The sequence below is a fragment of the Mastigoproctus giganteus genome, chromosome 12 (assembly GCF_048544385.1).
Source record: "Mastigoproctus giganteus isolate SK-2022 chromosome 12, ASM4854438v1, whole genome shotgun sequence".
In the NCBI taxonomy this organism is placed as follows: domain Eukaryota; kingdom Metazoa; phylum Arthropoda; class Arachnida; order Uropygi; family Thelyphonidae; genus Mastigoproctus; species Mastigoproctus giganteus.
Genome location: NC_143586.1, coordinates 106,176,786 through 106,200,134, shown reverse-complemented (window position 1 = coordinate 106,200,134; position 23,349 = coordinate 106,176,786). Strand labels below are relative to the sequence as shown.

General features: G+C 38.3%; 1 protein-coding gene across 3 annotated transcripts in view; it reads left to right on the top strand.

The window, feature by feature from the left end:
* Positions 1-23,349, top strand: part of LOC150077321 (serine/threonine-protein kinase tricornered-like) — a 273,055-nt gene that overhangs the window by 88,038 nt on the left and 161,668 nt on the right. The window lies entirely within an intron of this gene.

Below are 23,349 nucleotides of genomic sequence, written 5' to 3'. Positions count from 1 at the left end.
ATCACAATTTGTTATTTTTGTTATTTTGTATTAGTTTTCCTTTCAAGTCAATGTTATCTGCTATGAGTACTTTTTTTTTATTTTTTTTATTATATAATTTGCTTATAATTAATCTTTACAATTCCTTTATTATCTCTGCCGTTTGTTAACCCCTGGCATGGTGCCGTGAAGGGTTTTGTATGGTCGTGGTACCTGCGTGTACCGGTGAACTGTACAATAAAGATCTTATTTATTTGAATGGTGCTATTTCCACTGCTTGGAAAGTGATCACGCATAATGACTTCTATTATGACTTCTATTAGAACGATGTTCGTGTTCTTTCACTTCCTAAGTTTTCTTTTCATTTTTCGTAATTTAATATCAGTATTTATTTATGTCCAATCTTTTTTCTCTATTTTATTTTAACCACAGAGGGCTCCCATAGTTCTTCTCTTCTAAGCAACTCCACCATCGTTGTCATAGTTCTCCCTCTGTTTACATTCCATTCTTATTAATCATATTCGCATAATTGTATCTTAAGTTAATCATGATCGCAAATTTGTATCTTCATTTCTTGATTATATTTCACTCAACTTATTTCTGCCAAATATCATAGGTATTTAATTTTTCTCCTCTTCATATTTTTTATTATATTTCATGTCTTTCACTCAAAATATACACTACAAGCTAGAGGTATTAATTTCCACTTCTACTAACACTCTCACAGCCAAGGCCCTCTCTATGAGGTTGGGTACTTACACACCTGACTTAACTAGTATCCTTTAAACTCTTTTCCTTTTCTTTACATCTTTCTACTTTCTGATCTTCGTTTTTCCGCCCGTTGAACTATTAGTGTAATACGAGGGTGATTCGGACATTCTCACTTTTCTTATTCTCACTATCTTCGCCTCTATATTTTTAACTTCTTTTCCCTCCCCTACCTTGCATTGCTTCCTTTTTCTATACCGCTACCTTGTTATTCATTATTATTTAACTTACATACTTTTGATTTAAACTTACGTTCTTACACACTTTCTATTTAATTTATTTATTAAATTAAACACACTGCGTTTGCGTTCTTACATACTATCGACTCAATTTATTTCTAAATACACTGCGTTGGGGCTACCTCACTCATGTTTCTGGAGATTTAAAAAAAAAATTTAAATTTTTAAAAAATAAATAAATAAATAAATAATAATAATTTTTATATCCATTTCATTTTTTTTTTATATCCATTTCATTTCTATAGCGTCTCCATCAGCATGAGTTTGCATAGAAACACAATGTTTGGTACATGATCAGGTGTAGCCCCCTGATGAAATACCTGATCTATGTACCAATTTTTAATTTTTTAATTTTTTAATTCTTTAATTTTTATTTTATAATTTTTTTTTATAATTTTTATCTCTATTACCCTCCCCTCTTTTTCTTTCAGCTTTTGTACATATGATTGGCCTGTTAATTCGGCATTAATTCAGATTTAATTCTACCTAATTTTTTTTTTTTTTATATAGGTTCTTAACATTCTTTTTCTCTTTTTTCTTCAACTAGGCTCGGCATTTTGTGTTTAATAACTTCTCCATCTATATTTATTTTTATTTTTATTTTATTTTATTTTATTTTATTTTACTTTCATTGGTGACACTTATTTATATACATGTATCCTGTTTTGTTGCTTTGCGCATCCAGGTAAACGTACTGTTTTTCCTTGTTTTTTTTTTTTTTTTTTTCCTACCACTTTTTTTCCTTCCACCTTTTTTTCATTCCACTTTTTCGTTTTTATATTTCATATATATATATATATATATATATGTGTGAGAGAGAGAGAGAGAGAGAGAGAGAGAGAAGAATAGAAGGAAACAAAATAGTACTCCAGTCGCCTCGAATTGCTCTGAATTGTGGAGTATAAAAACTGAATAAAAAGCAAAAAGTTATATAGAGAAGAGAAAAAGCTAATAGTACTCTGAAGATTTTACCACCATGGAATGGCCTTCCCATTCACCGGACATGAACCCTGTGGAGCATATTTGGGATGCTGTGGAAAGATCCGTTCGCGCTTTGGATCCTCCACTCAGGAATGCGACGGAATTATGGCCAGCGGTGCAGCAAGCATGGATGGAAATACCTCTGGAACGCTTTAGTGAACTAATGGACTCAATGCCTCGCCGTGTGACTGCCCTTATCCGGGTGAAAGGTGGGCCAACCCATTATTAGGTAGGTATACAATGATTTCTATCCACTCAGTGTACATAACAATACAAATACTGAATAACAAAATTATTTAAATGAAAGTTTTAAATAAAAATATTTTATGAAAACCAGTAAAAGCCAAGCTGCATAACACTACGAAAACTTGATGAAATCAAAAGAAAAGCCATGCCTAACAATAAAATTATTAAACAATAAAGCTTAAAATAAAGGATTGCCAAAATAGAGAATACAAAGCTACAATATCCGAATTTTTGAGATATATTTAAAAATAAAAGATATAACACACGCACTGTCCAGTCAAAACAATATGACCACCTACGTAATAGTGTGCATGTCCTCCTCTTTCCTCCAGTACCGCCGCCACACGGCGAAGCATGGACTCTATAATGCCTCTTAACGTTGTAGGAGGTATACTATTTCATGTCGCCAGGATTAAGTCATAGATTTTCGATAGCCCGTGGTGGAGGATACAAATGCAGGATCAGTCGATGCCCGTGTTACCAGAGGGATGTTTTATGAAATTCTTATCTGGAGAATTCGGCAGCCAAAGTAGCACCTGGAAGTCACCTCGGTGAACCACTCTGGAATAATACCTACAATTTGGCAGGGCATATTATCCTGCTGAAATACACCAGTGCCATCTGAGAAGACAAACATGTCACAATGGATATGTCGTGTCTAGCATTCAGAGTGCGGTCTAGTGATATGAGGAGCTTCAAGAGATTTCCAGAAAAATACCAAAACACTACTGCTGCCAACTGTTTGTTTCTTTTAGACCTGAACATCGAAATGATTCCTTTCCGAAATTTGTAGCCGTATCCTCCATTTACCATCCACATGGCATAGCAGGAAACGTAATTCATTGGAAAAAAAGCAACATTTTTTCCAGTCGTCAGTGGTCCAATGACGCCGTTCAGATGCAAACTTTAGGCGTCGTTGGCGATGGCTGGCCGTAAGCATGGGTACCTAGATTGAGCGCATACTCCAGTGGCCCATATGGAGGAGGGTTGGTTGTATCATGGCCTGGGCAACATCGCTGGTCGTCCCCAGGGTTAAAACTCCATGATTAGGCATTCTACCCATTTCCGTCTATCAACTCGCACAAGGCGGGACAGCCTACGTTGACCACGACCATCAAAGAGGCGAGGGCACCTGCCATTGGGCCCTCGTGGGTAGCACAGTTGGTAGGACGCCGTTCCCCCCCCCCACCGGGTGGTAAAGACCAGAGTTCGAATCCCGTCGATGACGGGAGGAATTTTTATGGGTATTTTTCACAACGTGGCTGAGTTAGTCGGTCTCAGGCAAGAGTAGCATGGTTTTTTCTCCTGGAAACTCGGGTTTTCGTCCATCAAACAGAAAATCGACCTCAGAACACACGCAATTTATAGACAATATACATGATCAACATGGGCTTAGTTGCCGATGCTCCTGAAACCCAACAACAACCTGCCATTGGACCAGTGATTGATGCTCTGTCACTCTCCGCCCACTCCTGGAACGCTTTAACTACAGCACTCCACGAATAGTCGAAAAAATTCGTAATGCTGCCAACCTTCAATCTCGAATTTAGACAGTACGAGCACTATTGGAACTGGCCAACCTTCCCGTGGTTTGGAATCATCAGAATCATCTTTATAGATGATTGATGCTTCTGGGTAGCTAAGAGAACAGAACCCACACAAACCTACTGACCTTTTACAGTGGTCCTTCACAGAGATACGAAGCGGAGTTGAAATGACGTTCTAGAAGCCGTCCTTTACAAAAACACAACACACATGCCACCCTTCAACCGGCATCAGACAATCATCCCTTTTTCGAAGTTCGTCAGATGACGTTTCTTGTCCATGTGGACAAGATTTGTGGACCGCATGCAACGAATTTACCGGCTCTCACGAGACGTGTGCCCGGCGGTGAGGAACGACCAATTGCTAAAACACGGGGATGTCATAACGTTTTGACTGGGCAGTATATATCTATACAAGATGATGTTTCGACTGCATTTGGATTTATTGTATTCAAGTTTGGATTATTATACTCAAGGTCTGACCTAAAAAAGACAGAACTTCTGTAGAAGGTTCAAGAGCGACCACATTAGTGATGACTATGCGCGTATGAAGAGTGGCTCATATTTGCTAAAGGTTACAAATATTTGCCACCTTTAGTATAGGTTATAGCAGCGTTTCCCAAACTTATTTAGTCATAGAACACTTTTCATCTCACAATATGTATACGGAACATAATTTGCTAATGTTTTATTACATACGACGCACTGTGCATCAGGAGCATCTTTATTTCCAACACATGTAAAGCCGAAATTCAAATAACTGTCATCATACTTTCGTTTTGGTCTTTTATTAGTTTGTTCCTGTTTTTCACTTCGGATTTTTGGGGAACAAAATGCTGCGATTGTTCATCCTCACTTTGAAGTCATCACCACTCGTAACATAATTACTCTCTCCAAGCTCATTTCGGGTAGACTGGATGCTCCTAACATGGATAGCCTTATCATCCTGCCCACAAAGAACGGCAGAATAACTAACCGGCAAGCATCTCTGATCAGACCTGCCCTCAACCAAATCAGCTCGCTCAACCATACGTTCCCAGCAAACACGATTGGACCCCTCAACGACCTAAATATCGAACTTAGACGATTTGCGTGGACAAAGCCTACAGATCAAAAGTTTTTGCTGATACCTACACAATCTTGCCATTTTAGATCTTTCATTTCACCATCGCTTTACGTGGCTTCTATGTTAGAGGATGATTTGAACTCCTCCTCTTCCGGACAGCCTGTAGCACCTTGTCGGCACCCCTGCATTCTTCTTGGACAGACGTCAAATGTATTTAAAGTATTGTGTTGAACATAATCTGTCTTAACTTCTGTAGTTAATTACTGACTTGATCTTTTTGACTTGATCATAAAATTGTATTAATTTTTATAGTTGCGTTTACCTTCCTAACATTTCATTGCTGTCTAGAGGTGGATGTAACTTTTCTTTACCCGATTAAATAAATAAATGTGACAATATTGTGTTCGTTTTCATCGACCACAGTTGCGCTACTAGAAGCATTTGTTTCTCGTTTTAAAGTTCCTTTTTTTCAACCACAGATCCATGATCACATATTTTAATAATAATATTTCGAAATACTAATAATTATCAAAAAAAATCGTATACAAGAAAGTGAGTTTAGTTATGATATCGGTTCGCTTCCCACTTCCCTTCAATCCATGTACTCCAGGCTGCTAAATTGCATACGAATGGCATATTAGATCACCACATTGCTACTTTTTCGTAGATGTCATCCCTCTACACATACTTCTTATGCAGAGCACGCCAAAATAAAGTGTTCAGCGGTCTACTTGATTGTATGCCAGTATATTAATAACTGAATATGCCTTGTGACGCAGTAAAAAAAAAAAAAAAAAACTCTAGAAGGGGAAGACGTGGAGAGGAGGGAGGGAGCAGAGCAAGAAAGTTAGAGTGGATGTAGGAAGGCTGTCCACCAAGAAGTTGGAAGTTAAAGGAATTGAGGGGCACTCCTGTGGAAGAAGCCTGTCGTCCACACGGGATGGGGAAGACAGACAAAAAAGTAAAAGATTTGTGATGGCAGGATCCCCCAGGCGAAAATAGGTTGTAGGCTATTAAATAAAATATAAATAAATAATATTCAATAAAATATTACTTCTAACTTTGTTTATTGTGCCAATTACCCTGCGCCAACTTGTCTGGCATTTCTCTCTCTGACTGAATCATAATCATTAATTGGTGTCACAATATCGTGTGTGTGTGTGTGTGCAGTCGCTATTGCGACACTCGATATTACTCGTTTTTCTTCAGTAAAGCAGCGATCTGATGTTTGTTTCGCTCTGTCTTATTCACTGAGTGAAACAAATAATCATAGCAGGAAAAGAAAGGTCGCAGTGGAAGTTCTATCCACTGAATCGTTGAAACCAAATAAATTGAAATCATTTAAATACTAAACACTGCCAACTCTGTGAATTTCATTTGGCTCATTTTACCTTATAATTCGCAAAAGAAATTCACAAATTTTCTCAAAAAAAGTGAAGGGCCTCTCCTCTTCCGAGTTTGGATTGACTTGGGTCCCGAAGCATTAACGAATTGTTAAAATGGATCGCATCTCAGATACATCCACCTGTTTACCGAATGACATCTTCTTCTCAAAGTTAAGCTGGAATATAATTTGATACTAATCGTCTGGAATTCTTTCGTGTAGAATGGTTACTTGAGCAGACTCGAACTGTACATGAAGGGCATATCATATTCAACATAGATAAGGACAGTTCTAATGCAGTGTAGCTTACACAGTTCATAATTCCTTAAAAAAAAAAAAAAAAACACGGGTTTTAGTTGAATTAGTCAAGTGATGATATGTGGATATTTCGTTTTATGAGTCTTCTTGTTGATTCTTTCCCCCAACCCACCTTTTAGCGCTCAATTTCGTAATGGTAATAAAATAGTCGAGTTGTCTGCAAACCTTTAAATTTCGAGGTTCATTTGTTGACTGAAGGCTCAACTATATTTATTAAGGATGTGTAAATCATTGCCATTCGATAACATTTATTTACTCCTTTAAAATAACTTTACTACAACCTATTATATTTATGAATTGTTGTTGAATAGCATTGTTCACGCCAAAGCCCTCCAAACATTCAGATAATATTTTATTTACAAACGAGTGCTCGTAATTGTTATAAATGCCTGTTAAAAGCCAATTTGTTTTTGAGATTTTCAACCGTTGTCGAAAAATATTGCAGATTATGTAATTTCCTGTCGTGGCTTGAAAAGCACGACATTCCATTGATATTTACTTACTGATTTTCTCTAAAAGTTTGCGGTATGAAGACGAACAGAAGCGTTCCTGTTGTAACAGCTGATTAAACAAGATTTTGAACTTAACTCCTGTTTGCCTCCTTAGCTAATCCAGTGACCTTCAGTTTTTTCCCAACAGAATGAGTTACACCCGTACGGTGACGTTGACCCGATACGCACCACTGGTAAGGAAGCATGAAGTGTTTGCTATCGTTGTTGAACCTGCGCAGTTCACGACCGATGTGTAAGTGTCGCACTGCCACATTACGGATATTTTGTGACAAAGCAGTTTGTATTACGATTAGTCTTGCTGAGCTCGTCAATCACTGCGATCTTTTCTGGGGCATGAGTTGCGTCATTACTCCAAGTGAGGGAAGTGACCACATTAATCTTCATAGCTCATGAAGATTTCAGAGGTGTTCACAAGAAATTGTGAACTCCTCTGACCTTGTGGCCATCCCACATGGTCATCCCACAGGGTTGTAAAATTTATTTATTTAAATCCGCCCGCCAACTTGATACATTCCATTTTAGCCTCCATAAGAACCACTTCCCGAGCCGAAGCTCATCCGTGGAATTACTCTTCATGGGATTATGCTTTTAATTTTAGAATTCATTATTAATAAATAAATTAAACGCAACGTTAACACAAAATAATTTAGACTCACACGATATTATTGGCCACTTAGCCTCTCGTCAGAAGGATGGACATTGCATTTCTCCGCCAATCCTAATGAGGAGAGTTTCCATCCCTTCCACGTGGAGGCAGGCCACTACTATCTAGCAATCGGTATCTCCTTTTAAAAACCGCTTCAACATATTTGTTAAAATATGCAAACACACACCTATCTACAAACAGGACACCCAGACCATCTCTTTCCAATCCGCCCACATTATTTTCTAACTCATTTCTAAAATCTATATAATTTTGACATTCCAACATAACATGTTCAGATGTCTCAAAGGTTCCACATACACATAAACCGCTATCTCGAAGTCCCAACTGATGCAGTCTTGATGCCAGCCCATGACCTGTTACCAAGTATGTGGCATTCAGCCCAAATTGTAACCAGTTTTTATTCCTATTGTTAACCATATCTACTCTAGGTAAAAACATATAGGTTGGCCTTCCCTTTGTACTGTTTTGCCATTGTTCCTGCCACTGAATATAAATCAACTCTAATATTCTCTTCTTTTCTTTCTTTATCTCTACTCGTTGATATAACCTTTCCTCAGGGCATGATTGTATTCCTAACAATGTACTTCTTATATTTCTCTTCGTATAATAAGCCAACCCATATAACAAAACCATATATTGGACTGGAATTTTCCCAGATAGCACCTGTAAGGCTTCAGAGGAGACTGTTCGACATGCTCTTGTTATGCTTAGTAACGCAAATCGTTGCGCCTGTATTAAGTACTTTATCATGGCCTTATTTTCTATCTTATGTACCCAAGCTCCCGAGGCATAGGTGACTATGGGGACAAATACGCAATCATACAACAAATTTATTGAGCGACCCTTTATCCCCCAATCATTCCTAATGACCCTCTTGAGCTTGGCATACAGGGTAATAATTTTCTGCTTTATATACTTAACATGTTCTATAAATCCCATCCGCTCTTGAATTATTATTCCCAAGTACTTTGTTTCTCTTACATATCGAACAGTCCATCCCTGAAGCCTCACTGTGGGAGATCGATTCATGCTCAGTTTCCCCTTTAAGAGCATCTGAACAGTTTTACTTTTTGAAATTTCCAACTTATTTTTGTTAGCCCAAATAGTCAATCGCTCTAGAGCATCTCTAGCCCGATTTTCAAGTTCTGATCGGGCATTTCCCTGGACGACCAGGACAAGATCATCCGCATATGCTATCTTTTCTATTTTTTCTTCACTAATCTCCAAATATTCATTCAAAACCATACACCACGCAAAGGGACCGATCACCGAACCCTGCGGACAACCCCGATACACATTTCTTATAATTTCACCATATCTCTCTATCATAGAAATAACTCTTAAAACATCTATACAACTTTTCTGAACATTTCGTTTTACATATACGACTTATGATACCCTCCCACCACAGTCTATCGAAAGCTCCTTTAAAATCTATAAAGATTCCGAGGGCATACCTTCCATCACACCTCTCTACAGTCTGGACTAGCTTATAAATAGCGTCCTCAGTAGAATTATCTTTTTTAAAACCATACTGGTTTTCTGAGGACATTTTATTCTCTTGATAACTAATCATTAAACGGTTAATCAATAACCTTTCATATGTCTTCGCCAAAACTGATAAGAGCGCAATAGGACGATACCCTCCAATCTCATTCATTAGCCTATCGGTACTTTTAACCAACAATTTAATTTCAGCTCTCTTCCAACTGGACGGGAAGGTACCTTCAGTCAAACACTTATTAAACATTTCTAAATAAACATTCGGCATTACATTAAATGCTTTTTTCATAACAATGACTTCAATTTTGTCAAGGCCCGGCGACCTGCCATCCTTTGCGCGGCCTATGGCTTCAGCAATTTCTTCCATAGTAAATATACTTTCTTCTACATCAGATTGATGATTATTATTATTATTATCCAGCATTTGCATCTGATCCTGCCCCAGTCCTCCAGTATCAACCGGAAAGAGACCGTCAAGAATCCTGTCTATAGAATCCTCCCATGTCACTATATTTCCATTATCAACTGGTGTAATCATAATATCCTGTGTGTCCCTTTTGTTAGTAATGAGTTTAAAAATTGAACTCCATGGATCTCTAGATCCCCACTCCCTGACATACCTTCTCCAACTTTCCCTTTTGGATCTATTCAACGACCTGACGTAATCAGAACGGGCCTGCTTAAAGACCTCTTTATAAACATTACACAAATACATATCTCCAGTTCTTCTTACTCTCTGTAGCTCTCTTCGTTTTCTAAACATAATTTTTCTCTTTTCTGCCAACTCAGCTGACCACCAAAACACTGGTCTATTCACTTTGAACCTTTTCTTCATTATCTTCTCACACACACTAACAGTTATAGAAGACACTTCACTTACGCATTCTTCTGCATTTTTATTAGTCCAGTCCAGATTGTTCATTTTCAATATATACTCTTGCTCAAAGTGAGACCACACTACATCTTTTACTCTAAACCTACCAGTGTCTATAAACAATCTATTTCGACCACCATAACCTATTTCAAAGGAGATGGTGTTATGATCATTACTGGTATTATTTGTAACATTCCAATTCCTTATCTGCCTTATTATACATTGAGTTGCAATAGTCGCATCAATGTAAGACTGACCATGCACCGACCAATAAGTAGGCATATGTCCCATTACATTTACAACTCCCATATCAGAGGCAGCGAGGAAATCTTCTAGAATCATCCCCTATCATCAGTTCCCTCACTACCCCACAATGGAGAGTTTGCATTCACATCTGCCGACACCACTACCCCACAGGAGCCCAATACACTATATACTCGCTCTAAACAATCTACAGCTTCTTCAATGGTCCCATTTGGTGAACAGTACAAGGATACCAAATAACATCTACCAAAAGCACCTATTACTTCACAACATACAATATCTTTTTCACAAAGACTCACTACTTTAGTAACAATCAATTCTTGATTCCTTATTACAATAGCTACTGTTGAGCCTTCTCCCATTTGTACAACTCTATATGACTTTGGATATCCTACTACCTGATCTCTTAATACATAGGGCTCCTGCAGAAGAGCAACGTCAACACCACACTCCTCCATATATTTATTTACTTCTAGGGCAACAGCCTTAGCTTTCTGAGCATTCAATTGAATAATTTTTAGCCCTTTATCCATAATTTACCTTCTTTTTAAGAATCTCCAAAGCTTTTATATATTCTTGACAATTCCTACTCGCCGCCGCATGACCAGCCTCAACACCACGCTTAACACAATTGCAACATTTAGGCTCTTCGTTTCTCTTATCACAATCTTTATACAAATGTATTCCAGCACAGTGACCACACACCACCTCCCTTTTACAATACTTGGCTATATGGCCAAAATTTAAACATCTATAGCACTGTGTAACAGTAAAGATTTCTTTAAATTTACATGAGGTCCACCTTAAGAACAACTTTGTTTACAACACATTATCTTCCATAACTCTGGCTCCACTTGCACAATCCAATTATTCATTTTAGTCACCTTAATCTTATTAATATTAAGCACTTCCACACTTTCTTTTACTTTATTCTGAGTAAGACCATGTTCTTTAAAATTCTTCATCCACAGCTGCTCAACAAATTCTTCTGGAACTAAATCCTCCTCAACATCATAAACCACAATTTTAGGATTTATTGACCTTGGAACCTCGTATTTCAACCCTATTTCTTTTATCTTTGCACAGGCTTTAATCTTCATCAGGTCTTCATTAGAGTCAGTTTCGAGTATAACACCCCTATCCCGCACTGTCCTTATACTGCGTACCTTTAAACTAGCCAACATAGGTCGAACTTCCTTTAACACTTCTTCTTTTACTTGTTCACTCGTCTTAAACCTTTCAGTGTTTGCTTTTATTATCAAAACTTTTGGAGCACCCTTTTCTTCCACAGACTTCTTTACTACATCAGAATATCCTACTCCTTTTCTTTCACTTCTTCGTAACCTATCCTTTAGTACCAAATTTTCCGTTTGCACCTCGTGTGCTTTCCGATCTAACACATCCCATAACTCCATTATTCTCCTAAGTGAAGCAGTCGGGATTTTACTTATAGGGTCCCACAAGAAATCATTCAACTTCTTCCTTGTCTCATATATACTCTCGAAACCTTTTATTTCAATTTTATCCTGTTCCACATCATCTTTTCTTTTCTTTCTCTTTTTCCTTTTACCTTTCTGACTCAAATTACTATCAGAAATATTATCAGTATGTACTTCTGATTGTCTCTTCCTTAACTTTCTTTTCTTTGACTCTATGGACACATTAGAAGGGGACCTGGCAATGAAGTCGATCTTGCAGCAAGAGGTGGCCCCATTACGGTCTTATCTGTACAAATTTCAATTTCGGTCAGCTCTTGAGCTTGCGAGAGTACACCTCGTGCAATCTCCTCCATTTCATCTTCTGTCACGTCAGTCGTAGCTCTCATTAACTCCTCCTCAGAAATTAATTCTTCGGAAGACGACGACATTATATTACTAAAAAATCCTATTTACACTTAAAAACTGTACACCAAAAAAGGCGAACAGTTAACTATTTACATATATACAAACTGTATGTCAGGTAGTTAGGAGCTATGATCCAATAAGCCAAAATGGAATATTAAAAACGCTCTGTACTCCAGAAAACGTTAAAAGCAACACCACCCAAGTTTAACGAGTAGTGCTCCCAGAGGCCTATCCAATTATGCCGGACTTTAAAATTAAAGCACAACAGTGCAAACAATAAAACAAGTCCAAAGGGCACGGAAATGCTGTGCCAGCAACTATAAAAGGGCACAGAAATGCTCCTCTCAACTCAGGAGAGGAAAAATACACCCTCTCCTGATTAAATTAGAAAATATAACGAAAGCCTTGTCCCTTCCTCCTTTGCTCACTTTAGCTAGGTAAGGGGATTCACCCCTTACCTACCCACCCCGGACCACGAGGAGGTATGAGCAGCAATGGAACTTTCCGTTCAAGTATAAGGAAATAGTCGCAAGACTTTTGTGATTCACACAAAGTGACACTTGCAAATCAATTAGAATCCTTATACCCCAGCATTGCCTCCGGGGCGCCAACTTGATACAGTAATTTGGCGCATAATAGCGCTTTTCAGGCGGTGCTGCTCTGGCCATTTATACAATAAAGTCAGTACGATTGCCTAATTCCTAAGCCATGCTACTTTTTTTTTTTTTTTTTTTCCGCTTTGTTCGTTTAACATTTTACAGTTTACCAACACCTTCATGATATTTGGATCACTCCTAAAAGGCAGACGCGCTGTGAAGCTTTGTATTGCAAAAATGATTAGAATATGAACTAATTTAGTTCTAAGTTTCTGCAGATAACAGAAATTGGAGATTATAGCTCTTTAAGAAAATTTCTTTACTCGAGCTTCTGCTCTACGCGATAGCGCAGTAGTTATAACCGCTATCCTCCCCACAGGTGGAAAATGCCGCGTTCAAATCCCGTCAATGACGCAAGGAACTTTTATGGACTCGTTTTACTCGGTCTGCCTCAGGGGCGGATAGCGATTTTTTTTTCTCTCCCAGAAACTCGGGTTTTTCGTCAGCAAAACAGCCAAATCAACTAGAAAGCAGACGCAATTTATGGACATAATGCACAAGGGTTTATAAGTCCGTCTTGGGTGGACCTAATATGACATTTTTTTTTTTTTTTCTTTTTTTACTTGAATTTCTGTAAGGTTGTGTAAGGTGTCTTTGCCCTTGCTACTGTCTGAAAAGTTCTGGGTTCGATTTTCCATGGCTGACTGGAAGAGCTCGCCTCCTTCTGGGGTGTGCCACAAAGTGGCATTAATGCAAACAAATTCTCATTAAATAAACTTTGTAGTTATGACAAAAAACAGAGGCACATCTCTCTCTCTCTCGCTCTTTTTTATGAGGGCAATTTGGTTTCGAGACCTGATATACAATAACTAGGTCGATCAGTACTTGTGGTTTTGGTTGCAGGCCCTACTAGTCGGTTAAAAATTGAAATAAGCCCAGGAATTTGTGACCTAACATGATTTCTTTAACACATTCCATTGCTTCTGAAAATGGAATTTTATTGAATGATCCTTAACCTTTGCCCTAAGTGGAATAACGTTGAGGCCTCATTCTTTTGTAAGCAGATCCTCCATTGAATTATTAAGCGAGCTGATAAATTCCGTAGAGATTAGCCGTGCAAGGCGAAATGGAGGAAAATAGCTCGAAGGAATTTCCTCGTGTTTTTTTTTTTTTTTTTTCCCACCGACTGACTTCTGTAGTTCTTGGGTATTGCTAACAATTGTATTTCACGTTCCAGAGAATCCATCAATAAATAAATTTTTAAATAAATAAATAAATTTTCTGTTTATACTCCGGGACGACCAAACAGTCAGAGGAGTTAACAAGATAGACAGAATACAAGAAACAGCACCGTATTCAGCAGTCACGGGCTTGAATCCCTGTCACTCAAGGCACGTGTACTTATGTACCCGCGCGCCTGACCACTAGGCTAGTTTAGCAAACCACATTCAGAAACTGTCAACACGAGCAAAATATAACGGGCAGCACGTAACAATTAAATTATTAAAGGAGAATGGGCCTGTGGTAAAATCTTTACTTAAGGTACTCTTTACTGATGAGAGTAGATTCAGTCTCAGCAGCGATTCTGGACTTCAGCTAATCTGGCGAGAGGTTGGCACACGGTATCACCCCGCCAACATCACTGCAAGGGATTGATGCAATCGAGGTGTTCTCGTCTGGGGAGGCGTTATCTTGGATGGACGTACACAACTCCAGATACTGGAAGGCGGTACTGTAACCGATGCACGCTACTGTCCTGAGGTAATCCTTCCCCATGTGCGTCTGTTCCGAGGTGCCATTGGCCCCGAGTTCGTGTTTATGGATAATAATGCCACATCCCATTGCACTGCAGCTGTTGATATGCTTTTGGAAAGTGAGGACATTGTTCGTATGGATTGGCCTGCCCATTCTATCGATTTAAATCTCATCGAACACATATGGGACGCTCTGGGAGATGCCTAGCGGCACGTCCACACCCACACCAGAAAATGTTCACCAGCTGAAGATGGCGCTGACAGAGGAATGGACGATGTTACCGCATGAACTTATTGTGGGGGGTGGTTAGTGTGGAATGTTACTACTTTTTTTTTTTTTTTTATTATTATTATTATTATTATTTATTTCTTTAATAATAAATCACGTTAACCTTCCAGACCCACCTCTTTTAACTTTGTATTTCTCAATTAAATTTCCCCCTTAATTTACCCCCCCCCCCACGTTAACACCTGACTTGTATACTGCACAGAAGATCACAGATTCTGGGGGAATAATAGTTCGTGTATGTCTCCTCTGGACTGGCTGAGTATTCAGAATGACTCAATACTACACATGATAAACATATACAAATTTGTTTATTTCACAGTATATACATTAAAGAATTGTATCATACAACATCAATTGGTATAATGTTAATTACTGGCATTATATGTGTGTTAAGATGTAAAATTAATCGCAACTGATATATTATGTCTCTTCGTGTCTTTCTGCCTTTTCTCCTTCTGGTTTAGGTTACATCTCATAACATTACTTTACTTTCTAACAGTTAAACTTCCCAACTGGAATTACAGCAGTGAGCTTAACACCACTATGGATATTGTCCTAGATTTATAAATCCCCGCTATAATCTTTCTTTAATTTATCCCTTCCAAAATAATTCAATCTTAATATCTTGTAACGTTTCATGTACATAGACCACCTTTACATCTTAACTTAGAACATACCAGTCTCGAGTACATGTATCTAAATCTTCCTTGCTTTAACTTATCCTTGAGATGAAGTACATACATCTATATCTTATGAACCCTTTCCTTCCTTTTATGCTAGACAATACCAAATCTACTATCAACTAAATAGACATTTTTCTAAAGTCCTTCCCCTCAAATCTAGCTTAAAATTATTATCTCGTACTTACATAATAACTTAGGGAATCACCCTTTACACAACCTTTTCTCAGTTCAGGGGCGACCATCATCAACAGCATAGGGCATCATCAGGCTCCAACTGGAATTATTCATCGGCAAAGGAACTGCTGCTCATCTACAGGGATTCTCCTACGTTCAGGAACTCGCTCTTCTTTCCATACGGCTATTAAATAAGTTGCTCCGGCCTGCTTTTTGGGCGTCTGATCAGTTCGACGAAACTGGGAAGCATAATAGGATTATCAGGACTCTTCTTACTGCTTTATCAAGAAGCCTGGCTATGTAACTCTTCCTTATCGTTCTATGGTGAGGCTTTTCGATCCTTTTTTACTCAGCTCCAGCATAGGTGTTTCCATCTTTCAACGGTTATCTCCTTCCTATTTCAACAATTCTTAAACAGCATCTCCCACAACTCATTACTCTGTCCGCTACTTTCTCGCGATTCTCCCGGCACCTCTCGGGATTTCTTTCCAGCCGCACATCACTCGGGCATCTCCACGGGAACTCTCAAAAACTTCCAAAACTGCCAAAACTCACAACTCTCCCCAAAAAAAAAAAACTCCTCTCCTTCCCTGTCTTGCATCTCCTTTTTGTTTCAGCCGCTCATTCTATTTTGATCCAATCGTCGTTCGTTCTCCATCATCTCATTATTCTCATTCGCTCTCTCCCACTTCTTCCGTTTTTCTTGGCCCTTCCCTCTCGTGGGGTAACTTCTTGTTCACGAAATTTCCAGAAACTTCGATGAACTACTGGGCGTCTAGAAATTTCTAGATATTTCCTTGTGATCATTCCCGATTCACTTACCGCTATTAGTCCACTCTGTTTTTTCTCTACCGCTCCTTGAAATTAATAAGTGCTCAAGGAGTCGGTCTGTTTCATCTAGCGGCTAGCCATTACCACAGGTGTATGCCACATCCAGGGTCTCCTTCACCCTCTTAGTTCTTAAAATCTTCCTCTCCACAAGGGGGAGTCGGTTCCCTTGTTCTTTTCTTCCAAAGAGCTGCTCACTTTCTGTTTATGCGACCATGAACTGGCCTTACGGTGCTCCCTTTGTACTAGTGTTCCAGTGCTCCCATTGTCTTGTGTACCGTCCTGCTACCCCCGTTGTTACGTTAATCCTCCCCTACTTGACTGTATGGTACAGAGCGATCGCAATCTAAGCTGAAAATCATCCTATGTAAATAATATTATTTAATATATACATATTTTTTTCTTGTTATGTTATAATATTTATAACATAACATTCGCTAGGATAAGTGTAAGAATTTTGTTCTTACATTATCAACAACATTTTTCTAAGTATGGACAGGCGGTGCAAAGCCTGCATCGACATTAGGGGGTGGCCATATCTCCTACTGAGGACCACCTCTTCCATTTGTTCCATCTTTGGCATCTGTATCATGGCAGCCAGTGCTACGTTGCCATTTTTGAATAAAGTCCCTCTGTACCGTTTTGTTTCCGTTGTTGTATCGGTGTTGTTTCCTTCATCATTTCTGTACCTCACGAGGTTCATTTGGTATGCTTTTCCCATACTCAGGCCACTCCTATGAGAAGCTACACGTGAAAATCTGACTGGTCCTTAAATTTTGCACACCGGTGTGCAAAATTTAAGGACACATGAATAATTAAATTCGTGGCACTTCAGCCAAATCTTACGCTTTTGCGCTTTGATTAATTATTAATTAGACTAATTTTCGCAGAATCAGTAAACTGAGAACATAATATTGAAGGGCAGCAGCACTTATAGTGCAGAACTGAAATCGATAAATGACAGAAATTGAAACAAAATCACAGAATTGAAATCAATTAGATAAATGATAATAAACAGATAACCTCATGGGGCGTAAGTAAGTAACTGACAGCTAGAGGCCCCGTAGAGGGCAAAACAAAACTATTACTAATAAATCTCATTTGCAAGAGAAGTTGTTTATTTAGCGTAAACTTAAAAAAATCCGTAAGTGATCTGAAATTATCGATAAATTTGCGCGTTAATGATATGATAGTTGACTTTCATTTATCGATTGTATGCACTAATCATACTGTTCATTGTTATTGGAACATTTTGTACATTTCTGTTAAAAACCAAGTAAACACCAAATAAGTGGTGTTTGCAGTTTCTGCTACTGTAATGTAGTTCATTTGTGAAGTGATAAAGTGTATCGATGTTCGTATTACTGTACTATTTGCGAAAAACGGTATCTGGAATTTTTACAATAAATGTTGTTTGTTTGTTTATTGTAGGGTGTTAGACGCATCAACGCAGGCCTGCACCAAGGTATTTATGCGCCCCGGGCAGAAAGATTTTTTAGGTGCCCCTTTACTAAGGATATATATATATATATATATATATATATATATATTTTTTTTTTTTTTCATGATTTGTAAAATTTGGCGCCCCTTAACGAATTGCGCCCTGACCTTGATCAGTGATTACGCCGTATATATTGTTGGTAAATTGCGTGTGTTTTGTGTACAATTTTTTGTTTGCTGGACGAAATACTGAAGTTTCAGGGAGAAAAACTATGCTACCTCGCCTGAGACCGACTGACTCAGCCACGGTGTGAAAAGTGCCCATAAAAATTCTTTACGTTGTCGAGGATTCGAACAGAGATCTTTTCCACCCGGTGTGGGGAGGACGGCAATTCTACCCACGAGGGCACAATAAATGCATTCAATTTCGCTAACAGATAGCTAAGTTTCTATAACAAATTGGGTGATGCGATTCGAGACATCGTATCACCCATTGCTTATAAAAATATCTACAAAATAAACGTGTGTGTATTTTTGTGTAAAAATAACGAATTACCCCTGAATACTTAGACTGCGTGCATAACTTTCAAAAATCAGGAATTGTTATGTTCTCGAGTATGCCGGATTTATTGAGGTTCACTGTATTTGATATTTGCAGCCTGTTTTTTATTTAATTAATTTTTATTTAATTATTTACTTTTACTAATAACCAGACCCTATTCTTATTTGCAGCAGTAACCCCACAGTTTGAAGAATGCCTGCAGTAATTCATACGTCTACATTAATTTACACTCAGTACAAAGTTTTCTATTATGATTACTATTAAGTTTATTATTATGATTACGGCATATGAAATTAAATTTCGGCTTCGATCAACAGCAAATCATCGAATGACCGTAATCCCAAAAGAAACAAATGTTTTTTTCAGTCCACAGAATTTAGTAATACAACAGAGAACGAGCATTGCATTATTTTTTTGTATTTTTGCCTGCTTCGTTAAAGCTAGACTGAATAAGTAGGACATTCTATATACTCCGACCCTCCGTCCCCCATAGAACCGCCATTGTTAAAAGTAAACCAGAGCTTGTTCATGACATAAGTATGTCAGATCTTTGAGTCACATCTGTCCTTGCAGCTGTAGGAAGTTGTTTTTACTACCAGATGGCTCACAGCAAGGTAGCTCCATCAGTGAGCGTGCTAACAAATGGAACTGGCGACTTATTTTTCTATATGTATTTGAGAATTAGAATTCAATAAATACCGAATACAATGCGCCAGTGCTGTGAGGAACAATTTGACATTTTGTCTGTTAGTCAAAAGTATAGGATTATGCATTAAAAACTATAGCAGAAGTATAGAATCCTTAAAATAGTTCACTATAAGCACATTTTAGTTTGGACGAGATTCAATATTTAATTATCTTATGACCGAATGGGAACAATTCTCCAACTCGCGACAGACAAGGAAATCAAGGAGTTTCCTTGTTCAATAACAATTAGTAATACGTATATATATAGTAGTTTATTTTAGAAACATTACAAACATGAAAATACAGTATAGTATTTCGAAAATAAGTAGAGGACAAGGAAGGTTAAAATTCTACTTTTAAGAGTATTGTAGTTGATTCTTGTATTAGCTGGATGAAACGCTAAGCTCTTTTTTTTTCTTTTTTCTTTTTTTTTTTTATTGTATAATACGATCGCGTTATAAATCAGGGCTCCTTATAACGGCCTTTGCGTAAATTTTTGTGACCCCGTGACACTTCCGTTACATTGAAGAACAGTAAAATTTTTTTTTTTAAATACAAGTATGGTGGATTTCGTTTTTTTTTTTTTTTTAACGCTGTTTTCTAAAGTGCAGCCCGTATTTAATCAGCACCCTCAGTTCGCAAAGACATTTCATATTTTAGTTTTCATGTACAGTACTAAGTTTCTGGGGTCTATTCAATATTAGTTAGACGGCTGACTGAGAATTTCCAAGAGTCAGAAGTTTTCTAGACCTTGCAGCAGTGGTCGTTTTCCGCCAGATTCTAGGCCATTCTGCCTCAACTGCTCCCTGCATGTCGAAGGGATTTTTGGAGGGTTGTACAGGGTTGTTAAAATTAAAGTAAAATTAAAAATTATGTAGAGGGCTCTGGAGCGAGTTCTAAGGCTAGTACTGAAGAGAAATTTGTAAAACAGGTACAATAAACAATTTATTGTTTATTGTACCTGTTGCCATTTATTGGGAAAAAAAAAATAGTTACAAAATTTGTCACTATATTGCGCTGTGGGAATACAAATCACTTGAACCGTGCTACAATTGTTAAATGTGTCCTCCATTTTGGTCAACAACAGTTTCCATTTGAAGAACAGCATTTTCTACAGCAGAACTTAACATGTCAATTGGAATAGCCAGCACATGACGTCTAGTGCTGTCCTTCAGATCTGCCAGAGTTTGACATCCTTCCCGATACACTTGCTTCTTCTTCTTCAAAAAAAAAAAAAAAAACTCCAACCAGAAGTCGCATGGGGTGAGGTCCGGTGATCGGGGTGGCCAAGATGTCTGGAAACAACGGCTGATGACCCGTTCGTCTGTAAAGTGTTGCCTTAGCAATCTTTAGACACAACGGTGGATGTGGGGTGGCGCACTATCTTGCATGAATATGGTATCCTGAATGCACCCAAGTTGGTGCAGCTCTGGTATTGCGAAATTTGCCAACATTTCATAATATCGCTGTCCAGTGACGGAACAGGTGCGAAGTCCAGTCGGTGTTACCTGTTCAAAAAAATATGGCCCAATCATGAATGTAGCCGTAAATCCACACCACACTGTCACTTTTGGAGAATGCAACGGGGACCTCTTGGATAACTCGAGGGTTTTCTGTTGCCCAAATGCGATAGTTGTGCGTATTCACTTGTCCATTTAAGCAGAAGCGGGCTTCATCACTCCAAAGGATGCTCCATGGCCAATTGATATCCACTCTCATTCGCCCCAGAAACTGAAGTGCGTATGTGAAACGAATATCTGCATCACCACGCTTTAGCTGCTGTAGCATGTGCATGACGCATTACTAGCCTTACAGTGGAATACGGCATGTCCACTTCACTTGAAACAGGTAGCACACTTGCGCTACCACATGGAAATTGACTGGATAAATTCACGACAGCCATAGCCACATCTTCAACACGAGAGGAGTCCACTCGTTTTTGACCTCTACCTGGTTGAACACCAAGATGTCCTGTCGCTTCAAATTTCGCAATCATTTTACGGACAGCACAAACAGTCACAGATCCACGTGGGCCTTATGCGCTTCTGACGCTGGAATTCTCTGATAGCTGCAGTTGCATTGCTTCTGTTCTGATAGTACAGCTTCACTTAACAGCGCCTTTTCCTGAAAAGTTGTAGGCATTGCTGCTGTAGTGCAGGCAAACATCTACTATATGATTTTGAAGAGACTGCTTTGCTTTTATACAGTACAGTAGAGCTGAGTAGTAGCTCTGTAACTAAGATAACTACGCGCCATACAGTGACACAGCGCCATATAGTGACAAATTTTGTAACTGTTTTTTTTTTTTTTTCAATAAATTGCGAGCGCATTCTTTATTGTACCTGTTGTCCAAATTTCTCTTCCGTACAAGCCTTAGAACTCGCTCCAGAGCCCTCTACATAGGGATACTTTAATTTTAACAACCCTGTATATCAGTGATAATCGGTCCTGTGAAGCGACTGTTAATGCAAGCGAAGTGGATGTGTTTGAATATGGAGGATGCATGGAGAACTTACTACCTCATTGTCTTGTGTTAACTGAAAAGTTGAGAAGAGATGGCGTCATGGTCTAAGCGTGCTTCAAATGTTACTATGGGTAGCGATATTGGTTGTAGCGTATATATATATATATTCTTATTTAAATAAAATTAAATGCAACAAGGCATCATATCTTTAAGAGTATAATAATCTATATAATATTGGTAAAAACACCATAGAAAACTTTTAAACGAAAAAACTACGTTAGTAGTTTGAAGGGCATCATTTTATCTGTATCTTATATTGTGCTCGTCCTTCACAACGAATTGCCATGTATTGCACTACCTCGAATAAGCAACGCTTCACTAAAAGAGAAGACTATTGTTACTTATTCTCAGTGGGCACTACCACCCAGACGGCACCGTTCCAAGGCTTGTTGGCCTTTCATTGGTGGATGGGCAGGTACCCTGGTATTGCAGATTGTCATGTCTGCAATACCAGGGTGCCTGCCCACCCACCGATGAAAGGCCAAAAATCCTTGAAACGGTGCCGTCTGGGTAGTGGTGGTGCCCACTGAGAATAAGTAACAATAGTCTTCTCTTTTAGTGAAGCGTTACTTATTCGAGGTAGCGCAATACATGGCAACTCGTTGTTGTGAAGGATGGGCACACAATATGAGATACAGATAAAATGATGCCCTTCAAACTACTAACGTAGTTTTTTTGTTTAACAGTTGTCTATGGTGTGTTTTCACCAATATTATATAAATACTGTATATTTTTATATAGCATTGTCCAGAACAATGCTATTTGTTCTGCATTGTAAAACAATTCTAACTGTCCGAATTCATATAAAACAATTCTGCACGTCCTATATTGCGAAAATTTTATAGAAGCGGTCCTCACACCTTCCAATAAGGCGACTCTAAGACATGAAGAGAGTAACATCGGAATAGTGCCGTATTTCGAAGCTACTCTTTTCACACCTTTAGCGTTGAGACCTCAACCCAATTGAACATCTCTAAGATGAACTGGAAGGAAGAACGAGGTCAAGGTCAAGGCTGTCTATCCTCTTTGTTAGTGGATCTCGCGAGTGCTGTAAAGAAGTTGGGCAGGATACTACCAGTATTCTATTAGAAATTGGTAGACATTACCCATATCAGACTTTTTAAGAAGTGCAGTGGGTCTCTTAATTGCCGACTCTTGGTGAGCCAATACACTATTAATTTCTTTTGATAAATACATATTTTGTTCATAACTGCAAGAGTACCATAACTATCTCTGGGGCAATATATATCTGACTACAATAAGTTGAGAATATAGGCAACCTTATTTATTTATTTATTTTTTTTAAATGAAAACCCTAAACATGGTACGGTGCGTTTGAAGACTGAGTAGACAGAAGATATTTGCTAACATTAGACATGATTTTCTGTATATTTTGTAAATTTCACGAAATACATGCAAAGGAAAACTGTTTCAGAGAACAAAATTTCACGAAATATCACAGAACACCACGAAAACATTCAGTCAGACAATGAAGTCGGTGTGGTTCATCAAGAGAAACACCCATTGAATTCATTAATCCCAGATATCCTTCCTTCTTATAAAGTGCATGTTCTTTCTACGCTTGACTTGATCTCACATATCTGGAACTCACATAAAGTAGGT